Genomic DNA, 16,303 nt, shown 5'->3' on the forward strand with positions numbered 1-16,303 from the left:
AGCGGGATATAGAGAAGCTGCAGAGCTGGGCCGAAAGGTGGCAAATGGAGTTCAATGTAGCTAAGTGTGAGGTGATTCACTTTGGTAAGTGTAACAAAAAGATGGGGTACTGGCCTAATTGTCGGATACTTGGTAGTGTGGAAGAGCAGAGGGATCTTGGTGTCCATGTACACAGATCTCTGAAAGTTGCCACCCAGGTAAATAGTACAGTGAAGAAGGCATATGGCATACTGGCTTTTATTGGTAGAGGAATTGAGTTCCGGAGTCCTGAGGTCATGCTGCAGTAGTATAAGACTCTGGTGCGGCCGCATCTGGAATATTGTGTGCAGTTTTTGTCGCCATACTATAGGAGGGATGTGGAGGCACTGGAACGGGTGCAGAGGAAGTTTACCAGGATGTTGCCTGGTATGGTAGGAAGATCCTATGAGGAAAGGCTGAGGCACTTGGGGTTGTTTTCATTGGAGAAAAGAAGGTTTAGGGGTGACTTGATAGAGGTGTACAAAATGATTAGGGGGTTAGATAGGGTTGACAGTGAGAACCTTTTTCCACGTATGGAGTCAGCTATTACAAGGAGGCATAGCTTTAAATTAAGGGGGGGTAGATATAGGACTGATGTTAGGGGTAGGTTCTTCACTCAGCGAGTCGTAAGTTCATGGAATGCCCTGCCAGTAGTAGTGGTGGACTCTCCCTCTTTATGGGTATTTAAGCGGACATTGGATAGGTATATGGAGGATAGTGGGTTAGTGTCGGTGAGGTGGGCTTTGATCGGCGCAACATCGAGGGCCGAAGGGCCTGTACTGCGCTGTATTCTTCTATGTTCTATGTTCTATGTTCTATATGGAAGGTATTCGGGTCGTTTGTTTGCCCGAATGTTGAACTCAGTTGTTTTAAACTACGTTTGAAACAACAAGTTACGAAGAGTTTGCGAGGAGTGGGAGAATTGATATTCGGGATTTACAAAATGAGATCAAGGCCAGCCTGCTGGAATGAGCAGACAGTCTGGACTTAGAGATTACTTCTTGCACGAGGAAAGGAGAGGTAATTACAGCAAGTACTCAGTATTTAAAATTGCTGGAAATGTAATCAGAATCAAAAGCAATTAGAGCTGGTGAAATTTCAATTGTCAACAAAGTACCTTCAGTTAGAGGTAAAATACAATGACAGTGTAACAGAAAAGAAAGAGTTTGATGCACGAATAAAAGCAGGCGAGAGAGAAAAGGAAAGAGAGTATGAAGAGAGAGAAATTGAGAGAGAGGAAAGGAAGGTAGACAGCCATTTTCAATTTCAGAAATTGGTAATTATACAGGAAATTCGAAGTAAAAGGATGGAGATGAATGCTGAATATAAGCTTAGTGAGGAAGAGAGTGAGGATGAGCAAAAACCTGACTTTCAATGATATGGTGACAATTTGCTTAAATGCATTCATGTTTCGCCGAGTTTTGATGAGAAGGATGCGGATGCATTTTTTGTTAATCTCACGTGAGTTATGTTGATCCAAACAAAATTTTTGGTTTGAGCTGATGAGGCATTTCCAAAACTGTAACAGGACGGATCTGGGGTTTATGAGGAGTTGAACAAAGCCGTCGCAATTCCATTGAAAATGTTGCAAGAAGCGTACTGAAAACGCTTCAGGAATCTAAGGAGGGAATATGGTTAAACTTCCATTGATTTTGAAAGGATCAAATGAAGTAATTTTGTATCTGGGTAAGGGCATTCAAAATCGAGCAAACCTACGACGCTCTTCAAAACAAAACCAGTTTGGAGGAATTCATAAATTCACGTCATGAAATAGCAAAAATCCATGAGGAAAAGCCGACGATCAGGACGGACAGATTTGCAGCTGAAATGGCTGATGGCTGTGAATTGGGTCAGTTATCAAGTTTGGCTTCCCTAATAAATTTTCAATCAGTCAGGGACCTAAATTCTTGAAAAGAGAAGTTCTCACGTGGACATGGAAAGGTAGATTTCGATGAAATTCATGAGGATAATTTACCAAAGGTTAAAATCAAACCGTTAAAAGGAACAGAGAAAAGAAAAAAAATACACCCGTGTTTGCATTGCAATAATGTAGGAGATAGGAAATCTCACTGCTGGTAAGTGAGGAAAAGCTTTGAGAAACCAAATGTAAGGAAACACGAAAAGCCAAAACAATTTGTTGCACTGGTGACAGAAACTCCAGTGAAGGCTATAAAACTGAACCAGAACGTACAGGTGGTCGGAGTTTGGTTGAGGAGGAAAAGATTTTCTTAAATCATATACCTGAAAATGTAAAATTTACTCCCATATGTCAGGAGCAGGAAGTGAAGAGTTTACAATGGTCCGAAATACCTCTCAATATCTGATGCTGAAAATTGAGGTGTTGTATATCTCTGAAAGTCTATTGCTGGAACTGGTCCCAGAGACAATCATTCACGTTGAAACAAGGAACGCTCAATTATGTAAAGTGATGTTACAATGTCTCGAGAATAGTGGGGAAGTAATGGTCGGACAAGCGCTCTGTTCCAGGAATGTAATTTGTCATTGATAATGATAAAGATGATTCACCACTCGAAGTGGTTGAAACTGAATGGGAACTCAGGTAAATGAATTATTCCATAACACATATTCAAGAATTTTTGCTGACTCAATGGTATCGCGGTCACAAAGTCACAAGCTGAAAGACGAGAAAACGAGATCACAGATAAGCAAGGTGACGTTTCATTAGCAGATATTTGGTTTGATCAGACTATTGAAACACTTCAGGAGCAGGGAAATGACTCAGCAAGTATCTATAGCTCAGATAAATTTACTCACTTACAGCAGAAATATGAACGCTCAAATTAATCATATCAAAATTCATACACAAAAAAATAATTGAAATATATTCCTGTATATTTAAAATTATGTCTTCAAGGGCAAATGGAGACCATCACATATTCAGGCAGATGTGTAACGTGCAGAAGTTCATCAAATTCGATTGCCGTTAGTTTATGGAAAGGAGCTGTTGCGGGTGGCACAGAAGCTACCTCCAATGGTTCATTTAGGAGTGAGAACAACTGAAATTAAAACACAAAAATATAGCTTTTTTATTTGCCTCGAGTGCACAAGGAAGCGTTTACATTTTGCCAGTCGTGTCGTACATGTCAGGAAATTGGAAAACCAAATTCGCACCTTACTACCTATTGCAAGAGACTTAATTGTTTGTGCAGCATCCGTACCCAAAACAAAAGGTGGGATTCACTATTTGTTAACAAAAATGGATGTGTCTAATGGATTTCCAAAGGCCGTTCCATGATGCAATATCACAGCGAAATGAATAATTGAGGAATGACTCAAATGTTTCACAAGACACGGACTACCCATAGCGATACAATCACATCAGTGTCAAAACTCACATCAACAGTATTCAATTAAGTTATGGACAGTTCGCAATATAACAATTTAAATCTACTGCATACCATCCTGAGTCACAGCGAGCACTAGATTGGTGGCATCGGAAATTAAATGCCACGTTAAGTACTTAGAGTGAAGACTATCCTGATGACTGGGGTAAGAAAATTCCGTTTGTGCTTTCTTGCGACCAGAAATGCACTACATGAATCGATCAAATTCAGTCTATTTAAACCACTTTGAGGCATGATGTGAGAGGTTAGTTAAAATTGAATCAGTAGGATTTGCTCAGCCAGAATTCTGACACCACGTTCCGTAATCTGTTACATTTGGAGAGGCAAAGAAATATTCATAATTTCACCACCTCAAAATACAAAACGAATAATTTCATTCTTTAAGACCAAACAAAGAATATTAGACAACGACTGTTTACAAATCTTACTCTTAAACATATCATTTACCTCCCACTGTACAATACTGTTTTGATAAAAACACCGTATGCGATTTACAAAAAAATAAAAACGAGCTTCATAGCTAGACAGCATTAGCAATTCTCGATGTCGACTTATCTCTGTCATTTTCCTATATCATTTTCTCTGTGTCGATTTTCCTCTGCTGATTTTCCTCAGTCGATTTTTTAGTGTCATCTATTCTTCGGTCTTCTGCCGCACAAATCTCAGATGGGCAGGTAGTTTTCAAAGAGCTATTCAGTTAGCAGTCGGCTGATCTTTGCCCTTCTCGCAACTGGTTAAAGTGCCCGATTTTATGCCCCAAAACATCGAATCGTCTAATTGGTTTAATATCATCAAAAGATTAAAATTCAAATTCGAATGCATTTTGGTATCTTGAGACATAATATAAACTGATTGTCCAAATTCGAATTCGTTGTGTCCGATGGCAACGCAGCTCAAGCAATTCCTTTCACAACCAAATGCTACCTTTTAAAATTCTACAGCACACTCTGTGCTTTCAGTCTTTCCGTGACAGATTTCATGCTCTCTTAAATGCACAATATTCACGTGCGTGTTCAAAATAACAAATTGTCCTATTATTTCAATCGTAAAACCATTGCAGCATTCTGCAGCGCAGAGGGACCTGGGTGTTCTTGTTCATTAACCAGAACAAATTGGTTTGCAGATGCAGCAGATAATTAACTCGGCATATAGAACAGGTATACACCCAGTGTCACAGAAAAACACAGATCCCGACAGACATACACAAAACCTTAATCACAGAGTCATACAGAAGCAATATATTTTTAATTACAAAATTTATAAAAAAGTTTTTGATTCATACGGGATCAACCCTTATGGGGAAGGACAGGAGAATGACGTTGAGGAGCATAGCAACCATTATCGGACAGCAGAGCGGACTTAACGGTACAAATGACCGCATTCTGTTCCTTTTTACGCTCTTATTGTATTATGGGATCTTAAAACGTGTCCTCAGAATCCAGAATCAATTAAGGCTGCTGAACATTTGATTAGGGATTCAGTGGCAATGTGGGATAGGTTTAAGAGCTTGAATGATATATGTCTGTTTCTAACTGTTGCCTATAGGTCTCAAAATTGTTTGTTTCTTAGTGTGTGTTCAACATACTTCGATCATAATCCCGACTGAGATAAAGCTGTCCCGTTCTCTTTTGCACTGTGTCATCTGCAATGCCCTCATCCCCAGGGAATACTGTGTCTTTGTAGATGTTCAAGGCTGAGCTCAACGAACCTTTGGGCATTGCAATCAATCATTATTGGCTAAAGAATGTTCAGACACAATCATATCATAAATGAGCATTCTAAATTGGGCAAGAGTCCACGGAGACGAATGGCCAACGCTATGCTTTTCTGTCTCACTCAAGCCCCCAACGTCTTTGCGCAGTGAGAGAAAGATCCCATTCAACCAATCAGGAGACAACTATTATATCCCCTCAGGAGTTACACAGGAATAGGATGAAGCCACTTAGCACTTTACGTAATTACAAAGCAAGGGACGAAGCCATTCAAACATTCTATACTGTGGCGTAGGAGCAGCTTCCCCATGCTTACCTCAACATGTTCCAATTTGGGGTCGAGTAACATTATTGTACGATTCAGATCAAAGAGGGAGAAAATGGAACCTGCCTGAGAAGGAATGGTCTCCTGCCCACTCGGTCGTTCTCTATCCTCCTCATACCAAACTGGGGGGACAGAAAACTTCTCACTCATCTTTACCACTCGTACAGGATCCCAGACGATGATGCACTGAAACTTCCCCACCGTCTGAATCAAAGGAAATCCGCAAAATCCACTTGTTCTTGGTGGAAATCCCATTGCCAACAGAATGTTTGAGAAGAATAACTTTCAGGTGCAGAATACGATTTGGGCAATCACCTATTTTTTTTTAATTTCTCAAGTGTTTAGGTACTGTTTGGACAAAGTTTTTTTTTCACATTGACGTTCTGTACAGGCGTGTGTCTGTGAATTGGGGTACAGACAGGAATGTTTGCTTCGACCCCAAGCAGATTAGTCACCATCTCATTGCTGGTGGAACAGAGTCAAAGAATTTCTGCTCCTCATTCATATTCCCTTTGTTACTTAAAGCCCCTCAAAACTCTGCTGAGAAGCGTTGCAGTCATGGAGACTGGAGGATTTCATGAGCCAGCTCTAGGTGAGATTTGCGGCCTTTATTGATAGTGAACCTGGGACTGCAACAAGGCCAATAGATGAAGCATGAGATTTGGAGAGGGGAACCTCTGTAAAGAGAAAGGAAGGGACTCTTTTGTACCCAGGCGTATTTTTCACGAGCATTGCCCAACCTACACCAAACTGTATTTGATTGTTTTGATGAGGATATGATCTCCTCTGTTGCTCTGCACGAGGTACAAGGAGGGGTAACGGCTGGGTATTGGAGAGATAGACCGGGGTGTAGAGGTGTGTATGTTAAAAAAGATCGGAAGAGGTGTGGTGTCTGAAAGAGTTGAGAGTGAAAGGAAACAATGTCGGTTCTGGGTTTTACATAGATAGGAATGTTGTAGAAGTTGGAGGACATCGGAGATATCTGGAGAGGTGTAGGGAAACGTCGGGTTACGGAGACAGGGAGACAGTGAAGGGTGAAAGGGTTGGAGGAGAAAACAATGTTTTTTCAAACGTGTAGAACACAGTTTGGTGTCAGAACAACACTTAATATTGTCGTAGTGGAATATCGTGTTTTCAGTTGCTGGCAACAAATAACAACAAATCAATCGAAAGATAACATAACAGTAAACAGGCTGTGGCTGCAGGAAGAAGGACTGCAATAAAACTTCACCCAGAAGCGATATCCAGGAAAGACAATGGGAAGCAATCATTACTAATATGCCTCTACATAACCGCCATGACAATAACAAGGAGATTGGCTATTGCCATGGCCACAAAGTAGTGAACAGTGCAGGAGGAAAGGCCACATTTTCCGTTGGGCTGATTCACAATCCCTGGTAAATACATTGGAGAAGACAGAATGAAAACTGAACGCAAATCACTGCAAACGATCTCGAATTCTGACCTTCACACTCAAAACAAAATGAAACGTTCATTCGTGCATGTGTGTCTGTGCATGTGTGAGACATGTACAGATATATCTGTGTGTGTGTGTTTGTGTGTGTGTTTGTGAGAGTGTGAGTGTTCGTTTGTGTGTGTTTGTGTATGAGAATGTGTGTGTGTGAGAGAGAGAGAGTGTGTGTGCGTACGCGTGCGCATCAGTGAGGGCCTACGCAGATGTTATGATGTTGCTGCGCCTGTAAATAGTTTACGTTGTCCTTGGCATTTTATTCATCGAGTTCGTCATAGACAGAGACTCTGAAACATTTAAGGTTAAAGAGTTTTAGGGCGAGTTTGATTACAGCGAACAGATACCGCCGAAGGCAAAGAAAACTTAGTCTTCAAAAGAAATCCCTGTCCAATGAAAGTGTAGTAAAGGGTTTTTCTTTTGTCCAGCTGAGGGTTTCTCTGGTTTGATGTAGTTTTTGATCGTGTGGTTGCTCTCTAATAGCAGTGAGACAGTTTTAAACTGCTGGTCCACACCCGCCAAAGCTCTGTGGCCTCTTTCCTGTGAGACCTTTTGTTTGATTTTACCTTTTATGACAAGGGGTATATAAGGTGTTTTTGCAAGCATTGAAACCAAGAGGAGAATGTTGTGACAATCTTTTGGCTTTTCTGATAGTTTCAGTTATTTTGTGTTCTGTTGTCTTTGTTCTTGTTTCATGCAGTAAATATATAAGTAAATTATATTTTGTTTAAAACGAAATGGGTTAACCAGCTGCATTCTTCTTGATTATCTGCAATAAACCTGTTTAAAGCAAGTTCTAATGTTAGGTTTAGGCCACGTTATTCAAATGCTTTGAAGGTGCCTGATCTGATCCAAAACAGTGTTTGTTAATGAGAGAATGGATGTTATTTGCGTGAGTTTGTAAGTTATGGGAAAGGGGTTATTTCTCAAATTTTGATTTTGAGATTTTTATCACCACCCGAAAACAGTTCTAAGACGTCTGATTCCCTTACATGAGACTAGCATTGGCCAAGCAACACTCAGAAAATTTATATGAAATACAGCAGATAATGGAGAGCAGAAACGTGGGAAAATTTGGTGAAACAGCAGATGTGGCAGGGTCAGCGAAAAGACAAAATGCGTTAACGTTTCCAATCTGACACGTCTCTTTTGCAGAATAACAAAGAATGGTCAATAGTTTTCAGGAATACACTTGGTTAAAATAGGTACAGGAGAGTTTGGAAGCTCTCCAACTTCAGTTATGTTGCCCATATAGATCTTCCAGCTTTGTAAACTCCATCCGCAGCTCCGAAATCCTGCTTGAACCGCCCCTGTTTGTACAGGTCGTTATTTTATATTAATTTGTACTTTGTTTATCGGATGAACTGGGAAAACAAATCATTAAAGCAAAACAAAAGGAGCCTTCTTCATGATACAGTTGATGCACATTTTGATGCACGGAGTCTCCCCAGTATAATGCAGCTGCTCGTTGATGAGAACGTTACGATGGGGAAAACTTGAGACTGTACACGTGGAGTTTCGCCTGACAAGTAATAACTGATTCAACTGCGGATTTCTGAGATTTTGTTGATTATATTCTTCTGGCTGAGAGTAACTATGTTATGGCTCTGGAAAGTGAAACATCTTAAGTTGTGAACAAAGCGTTCAGAGGTAATCATATCTTCACAAAAGCAAGAGTTGTTTTTACCCTCTCAAATGCAGTAACATGAAGAAGAAAAAAAGTTCATTTTTCGGGCACCTGCCGTGAATTTTACGTTTAAAGATTAAATGAATAGATCAGAGACGTTTCTCACAACACTTTGCCTGCACGTCCAGCAGCCAAGTGAAATATGCCAAACTAAATTGCACCGAAGCATTGTTCTTGACAACTTGGAAATAGCACAAAACATTTTTTTTTATCAGAAGCTATGGTTAAGTTGAGGATAGAGATAATAAATGGGTGTGCAAATGGCAGGACGTTTATGTTGGTGTTCAAAAGTGCAGAAACAGATATTAGGTTTAAGTAAGTTTTGGACGGGTTGCTCAAATGGGCAAATAAGCAGCCGATGAAATTTGCCATGAAAGCTGTTCAATAATGCACTTTGCAAGACGTAATACGACAAACAGTTACTCAATAAATGGAAGGACGTTCGAAAGCTCTGAGTAACAAAGGGAACTTCGGATCCTTGTTCATCGACAATTGAAATTGGCACCAAACGTTGAAACTGTGCTTCAGAAGACAAATAAAGCTTCTGTCCTTTCCTGCCATGTGTACATTAGTGCAGAGAGCAGGGGCGTTCGAGTAAAGTTGTACAAATCTTCGCGTATGCCAGAGCCAGATTACAGTGTGCAGTCCCATTAGCCATGCCATACCATGCTGTGAATTCTCCGGCGGGGCCGCACCACATATCCGCCAAGGTGTTTGCAGGACAGAATAAATTTAGCCAGGAAGACAGTGTGGATATACCTGAAGGTTTTCTTTGTAGCTGAGACGGCTTTGGGTTTCCAGAGTGAGGATTATGAGTTTATGAGAGGCAATGGAGCAGTGGAATTATGTAGCAGTTTATTAAACTGATGGAAAAATAACGAAGAGGACATAATCTTACGTTATGTGTTTAGGGGCTATCAAGGATTTTGTTTCGCAGCCAAAGGGTTTGGATGTCTGCAAGTGGCTGCCGGACAGTGTAGGGGTCAGTCATAGTGCTAAACCTCACCAATGTTAAAAAGAGTGTCAATGAACACATGAATTGTGATGGCAGAGAACGTCATGGGCCAAGCCTTGGAATGTGGGATTAGTGTCAATAGGACAGTGGAAGATAATTTTTGAAAGTTTATTTTCTTTGCTGATTTCGCTATGACACTATGCGCCGTGGAAACGTGTCAACCATACATCAGGAGCATTTCTGAACTGACAGCCAGACTACTGCGACCACTAGGACTCATAACAGCACACAAACCAACAGCCACGCTCAGACAACAACTCACCAGAACAAAGGACCCGATACCCAACATGAGCAAAACTAATGTAGTGTACAAAATCCCATGCAAGGACTGCACAAAACACTACATCGGAAAAACAGGAAGACAGTTAACGATCTGTATACACGAACACCAACTAGCCACGAAACGACACGACCAGCTATCCTTAGTAGCCACACACACAGATGACAAGCAACATGACTTCGACTGGGACAACACTACCATTACAGGGCAAGCCAAACAGAGAACGGCCATGGAATTCCTAGAGGCATGGCACTCATCCACAGACTATATCAACAAACACATCGACCTGGACCCAATATACTGGCGACTACAGTGGACAGCTCGAACTGACAACCGGAAGTGGCAGAGACAGGCCACTATAAATGCTGGAGGAAACAGCACAGAAGCGCTTCACAGGAGGCTCCCAAGCACTGACGATGTCACCTAGACAGGGGACGAAACGTTTGCAAGACAAATTCCCCGCTCGGCGAACAGAACCACAACAGCGGATCTGGGAGCAGTGAGCACGGCTTTCCAATTCTTTCCCTTCAGCCAAAAATCGTTGAAACCACACACTAATTAACAGAATGTGCTTCCGACTTTGCAGGTCTTTCTGCATGGATCACGACATGGGAATCGATGCAGGAATGACAAGATATGACATTGCCAAATTGGACTGATCACGCACATCTGATGGTTCGCAGGTAAGGAACTTTTCTGAGCTTGTGATCTTTCCGTTTCATTTCATACAATGCATTAAGTATGGCTAGATGTGACACAAGTAGGTCTGTACTGGGTCATCTGTGATTGTTGGAAATGCAACAGAGAAGCATGAGTGAGGAATCTGGTGGAGGCCTGCACCACTTTGAATGGCATTGATTCGGTGAAACAAAAAAAAACTTTGCATTAGTCGAGATCTCAATAAGACGATTGCGTAAATTAAAGTGGAAGACTTCCTGTTAAAACAATACCTTGCTTTACAATGAAATAAAGTAGACAAGCACACACACATAGGTGTGTCAGTGTCGATTCATTGTGTGACATATTGTGGCAGAAGACAGACGAATAAAAAAAAAAGTTCTCCTTATGAAACACAGCTGTTCTAGCAAATTCTGTAAAAACTAGACTCCGTTAATGTTTTGAACACTGATTCCCTTCTTCAGAATACATGAGACAGACCTGAAGGCATCAGTGTCGTACCACACAGAATGATTGATCTAAAGCATTTGATGCGTTGTTTCCAACCTTCCAACCCATCGGATTACAAACAAGCGTTGCTGAAAATCAGTTTCGGTTGGCGTAAATTGTTATGAAAATTAGATGGACTGATATAAATTTGTACCAATTCTAAACGGCATTTTAAATGGGAATTTGGTTTGGAGATCACGGGAATAACATTACTTCTCAGCTCTGCTGAACTAAAGCATCCCTCCAGCTTTATGCACCTCATGTATTGAGGTGGAGTGCGAGATTACAGAGATGGGAGAAAGCAGTATTCGGTTTCCTCCTGCGCAAATCTTCATCATCGGGTGGGTCGCTTTCGCATGGCTTCTGACAGGGACAAATCTGAATGGTTTCTACTTTTGCAAAGGGTTTGGATAAACAACATTTCTTTTTCTATGTTATTTACAGAAGCAGTTAATGAACTATAAACATATTCACAATGACACCACCAAGACGTAGACTGGAAGAAGGTTTGGATGGCTTTAACATTTTTTCAGGTGCTATTTGAAGGTGTCACACAATGCAGAGAGCATGCGATTAAGTACTTAATCGTACTAAGGTGATAAAATTGTACGTCGAAGTTTATTCGATTATTATTTAAAATGTAAGAATCACCCAAAAAAGAGAACGCAACATAAACCCACGTCCAACCTTACACCGTGATAATCAACGTTTTGTTTTTGGTTTGATTGTGACAAATTGCCACTAAATTCCAGCTTACTGTTTTCAGACGAAGATTGAATGCTCATATCATTGAATACATTGTGTCAGGATCTGTTTTATCCAGCGATGACTGCATCAATTGTTTGTTGTCTCTGTTGGTGGTCATGCTGCTGATTGTATCGAATACCGCTTTGAACATAGCTGCTGATTAACATAACCAGGATGTACATAGATGCCGGTTAAAAAATTGATATTCGCAAACCCGTGTCTAGGATTTATTTTCGTATTGATCATAGAAATCAAAAATGCACATGAGAAATGCAGAAAATTTAGAATGCTTTAACTGCAGCGAATTGTCAGTGACAATGCTGCATGAGATTAGCCTGTGAATTAGGCTGTAGACTGATGAGGCAAACGAAGACATTCCATCAAATGTACTTAACAATAACATTGTATTTGGACTCCGAAACATGTTCGCATGCTACCAAAGAAACGAGGTAATGACATAGGAAATTTCAGGGAGGTTGCATTTGGGACAAAGATTGTGGAGAAGGGATATAATTTCCAGATTTAAAGTTTGCACTCGCAAAGGAACAAAATTTAGCAAACCTGGAGTTTTTGAAGGGTTTGGAGAATGTGTAAGACCGCTCAAAAAGCAGACGTCTAGTTTCATAAACAAAAGATAGCATATAGAAGCAAGAAAGCCTTGCACAAAATATGCATTTCCCAATCACAGCTGTCGTACTTTCATTTCTTCAATTAAGATATACCGTTTACAACCACTAATGCATCTCTGGGTCAACCGTGACACATCTGTTGTGCACCTATATTTCGTGGCGCATGAAGCGAATCGGAAAGTCTATTTTTACTTTCTTGCATACAAGAAGTGATGATTGCAAGATGAGATATTCTATCTTTTCCCAATCTTTATTTCTGCTAATGTTACAGTCCATTGTATTTTTTTTCCAACTCAGTTTCGGTGATTGTAAACATGCATTACCGTAAACGTACAATTTATTAGGTTTGTGGAATATTTCATTTAATTCATATTCTTCAAATACGTCATAGGCATCCTTGACATTTCCAGAAAAATCAAAATCGAAAGGTGTTAAATATGCAGCAGCAAGGCGATGTGAATTTCTTTTTAAATGCGCTTTATAATTAAGTTACGAACTTAAAATCACAGGAAACAGTTATAAGTATATTAAGCGATTTCCCAATAAAAGCAGAGGATACTGTTATAAGCCTGCTCAGCAATTTTCACACAATTAGTAGGACTTTGTATTACTTGTTTCCGAACATGCAGTTTCGTTGAGGTTTACTGGTTAATGATATCCAACATACTTCGAGCGATTCCCCTGGGAAGACTGTTGGTAACTTTGAAAAAGTAAGTTTTGATGACAGCCTCTTTACTCCTTCTGATTTCTCATCCTAATCTTATATTTCATCACATATAAAATGATTGCAGTATACCTTTTAAGAGTACGTTGCAATATATTTTCAATCAGCATTTCTCATTCGATATTCCCTTTCAAATTTCCACAGGTATATTTTCAATTTGAATTTTGTGACTGTCATGCACAGGGTTAATTCCTTCTTAGTTTTTAATGCACTTGCAAGTTCTCACTTCTCGGGGACAACCACGCCATTAAATCAGAATTGCAAATTGTTGATTATTACTGAAATAAGCAGTATTCATTGACAAATTCATCTACATAGATTTCACAAGCAGAGAGAAAATGTTACAGAGAAATTTAGTCAATGCATGGGTTTTAAACTAAATTACTAATCTCTAGAATACATGGTGTAATTATGAACTTTGCAGCATTCCACTTAAGTCGTTGTAATGTTTGACTCTTATGTTTGTGGGAAATTCTTCCAATACTGTCTCACATAGTGTAACGTCACTCATAAGCTACTGGGATCGGGTGGCATTGAAAACTGAGAGCCAAAAACTGTGACATTTATCCGAGGCGTCAGATTTTGAGAATTTAAATCGAATTTCAGGGAAATATATTGGAGTGTGTCCAATTTGTTCGATTATGTTTTGGCAGATTGTTTGACGCAAGAATATGGCATTGAGTTTGCTCTTCTCATTATCCAGTTGCTGTAGATTTCATAGCACCGTCGCTGTTTTTGACGCCAAGGTAAGTGAAGTATCAATTTCTAAACATTACGAGCTGCCATGCTTGACATGTACTCGCCTCTCTGCTCGACTATTCCTGTGTCTGAAGTATCCAGAAACCAGTTCTGGAGTTGCAGTTGCTGGACTCCTCCACCGCCAAACCATTACCACATGACGCCTGGAGAAGGAACACCTTACATTCGGCCTTGGGACACTGCAACAACACGGATAAATGTGGACTTCAACAGCTACCTCATTTCCCATCCCCCGCCATTATCCCAGTCTCAAGCGTACAAATCGGCATCGCCCTCTGGACCAGTCCATCACTCCTCCTCTGACATATCACCTTGGGCCTCACCTTCACCAACCTATCACTTTTCCAACCACCTTCCCGCAACTCCATCCCCTCCCAGTTATCCCTCAGCCCCGACCCACACGCCTCATTACTAATGAAGCGCTTCTGTCCGAAGCATCAATTCTCCTGTTCTTCGGATGCTGGCTGACCTGCTATGCTTTCCCAGCACTACGTTCTAGACTCTGATCTCCAGCATCTGCAGTCCTGCCTTTACCCCTAGACCTACGTCCACTTTGCTTACCACACTTAACAACAACTCAACCAACTGCTAATTGCAATTCTGTCAAACCTCTCCTTCGATTATCCCAATGTTACACAATACACCTCAATGCGCTGCGGTGAATTCCGCAATTTTACAACCATTTTGGAACGGAGTTCATCCTCACCTTCGTTTTCTGTCTGCCATCCTGCATTTTGTCCACATGAGGAAGCACCTATTCCATGTTTCCGTTATGTACTGAAGGGCTGAAAGCATTCAGTGGTTTCCTTAATGTCTTCACAAAATATATGCAAGGAGAAACGTGCACACTTGTGCGTATCTATGTCCCCTTCAATCCTTGTACGATTCTGTAAATTCCACTTTGGAAATACAACTTGTCTGACTCAAGATTTGTACACAGACAGACTATAACTTCACAAACCGAATATAACGCGTTAAACTCTGATGGGGTAACCCTGACCAGCGGGACAACGTGTCTGCAACTAATACTGCATTGATTACAGAAGCATTGCAACAGAAGTCGGCCCTTCTGCTCTATTACCCGCTCGCCATTCATCAGGATAATGGCTAAACATTTGAACTCAACAGCTTAATTCTACTTTCACCCCATAACCTTTGATCCCTGTCGCCTCAGATTCTGTGTTTAGCCTCTTTTCCGATCACATTAATTGTTTTGGCATTCATTACTTCCAATAGTAATGAATTTCAGAGTCTGACTGCACTTTCGGTGGACTGAAGACTTGTCGTTGTTCTATACAGCGAACGCTGTATCCTCACATTATGATCTCCATGTTCTCGACATACACTAATACCGTTCGCAACATCCTCCCTGTATCTACTCTGCACAGTTCTGCTAGAATTTTATAACTCTCTGAGAGATTTCTATTAATTCATTTGAACTTTAGTGAAACAATCCTAACCAATTAATCTCTCTCCATACCTTAGTGTCACCAACCCTGGAATCAGACTGGGAAACGTTCATTGCACTCCTTCAACAGCTACACCATTGAGAGCAAGATATGTGCAGCATTACTAATTCTTTGCACTTACAGACCATTTCAAATATTCTAATTTGGAGAAATTAAGATGAAATTACCTCCAGTTGGTTTTATGAAAACTACAGAAAAGAAACCGTTCTGCGGATTATCAAGATTATACAGTTGCACCTGCCTGGATCATAGTGCTGCTGGAAAAAGTCACATCAGTTCAGGCAGCATTCAAGGAGCAGGAAAATTTACGTTTCGGGCAAAAGACCTTCGTCAGGAATAGAGGCAGGGACTCTTCAGGGGAGGGAATGATGAGAGAGGGGTGTGGGTAGGGAGAATATTGCATAGAATACAAGAGGTGAATGGGGATGGGATGGTGGTGAAAGGTCAGAGACGTGGGTAGGGGAAGTTAGCAAAATGGACAATGGGTGTTTGGGGGTGGGGATGAAGGTGCTAGGTCAGAGAGGAGGGACGAGTCGATAGGTGGAAAGAAAGATAGGCATGTCGGACTTCATGGGTACGGTGCTGAGCTGGAAGGCATCTGCCACCAACACGCCTCATTGAAAAAATGATGTCTTATTTCCTCAAGCAGTTCTCCGTTTTTGAATTTTCCACTTCACGTTAATTATTCAATGGCATGTCCTATTAATTTTAAACATTAACCCTTCTTGGTCTCGTTACCAGACATGAAGTTTATACCCACTATGAACTATGTTAGCTCCTTCCGCACATTAGTCAACTCAATTATATATTGTTTCCTTCTTCTAAACGTAAGGGTATATGGGCCTAAAATGTTTCATTACTTGACAATGATGTTCGATCCACAGTTCAGGAGTTTAAGAAATGAACCATCAGCAATATATCACACAGCTTCAGAATAA

The sequence above is a fragment of the Chiloscyllium punctatum genome, chromosome 35, assembly GCF_047496795.1.
Source record: "Chiloscyllium punctatum isolate Juve2018m chromosome 35, sChiPun1.3, whole genome shotgun sequence".
In the NCBI taxonomy this organism is placed as follows: Eukaryota; Metazoa; Chordata; class Chondrichthyes; order Orectolobiformes; family Hemiscylliidae; genus Chiloscyllium; species Chiloscyllium punctatum.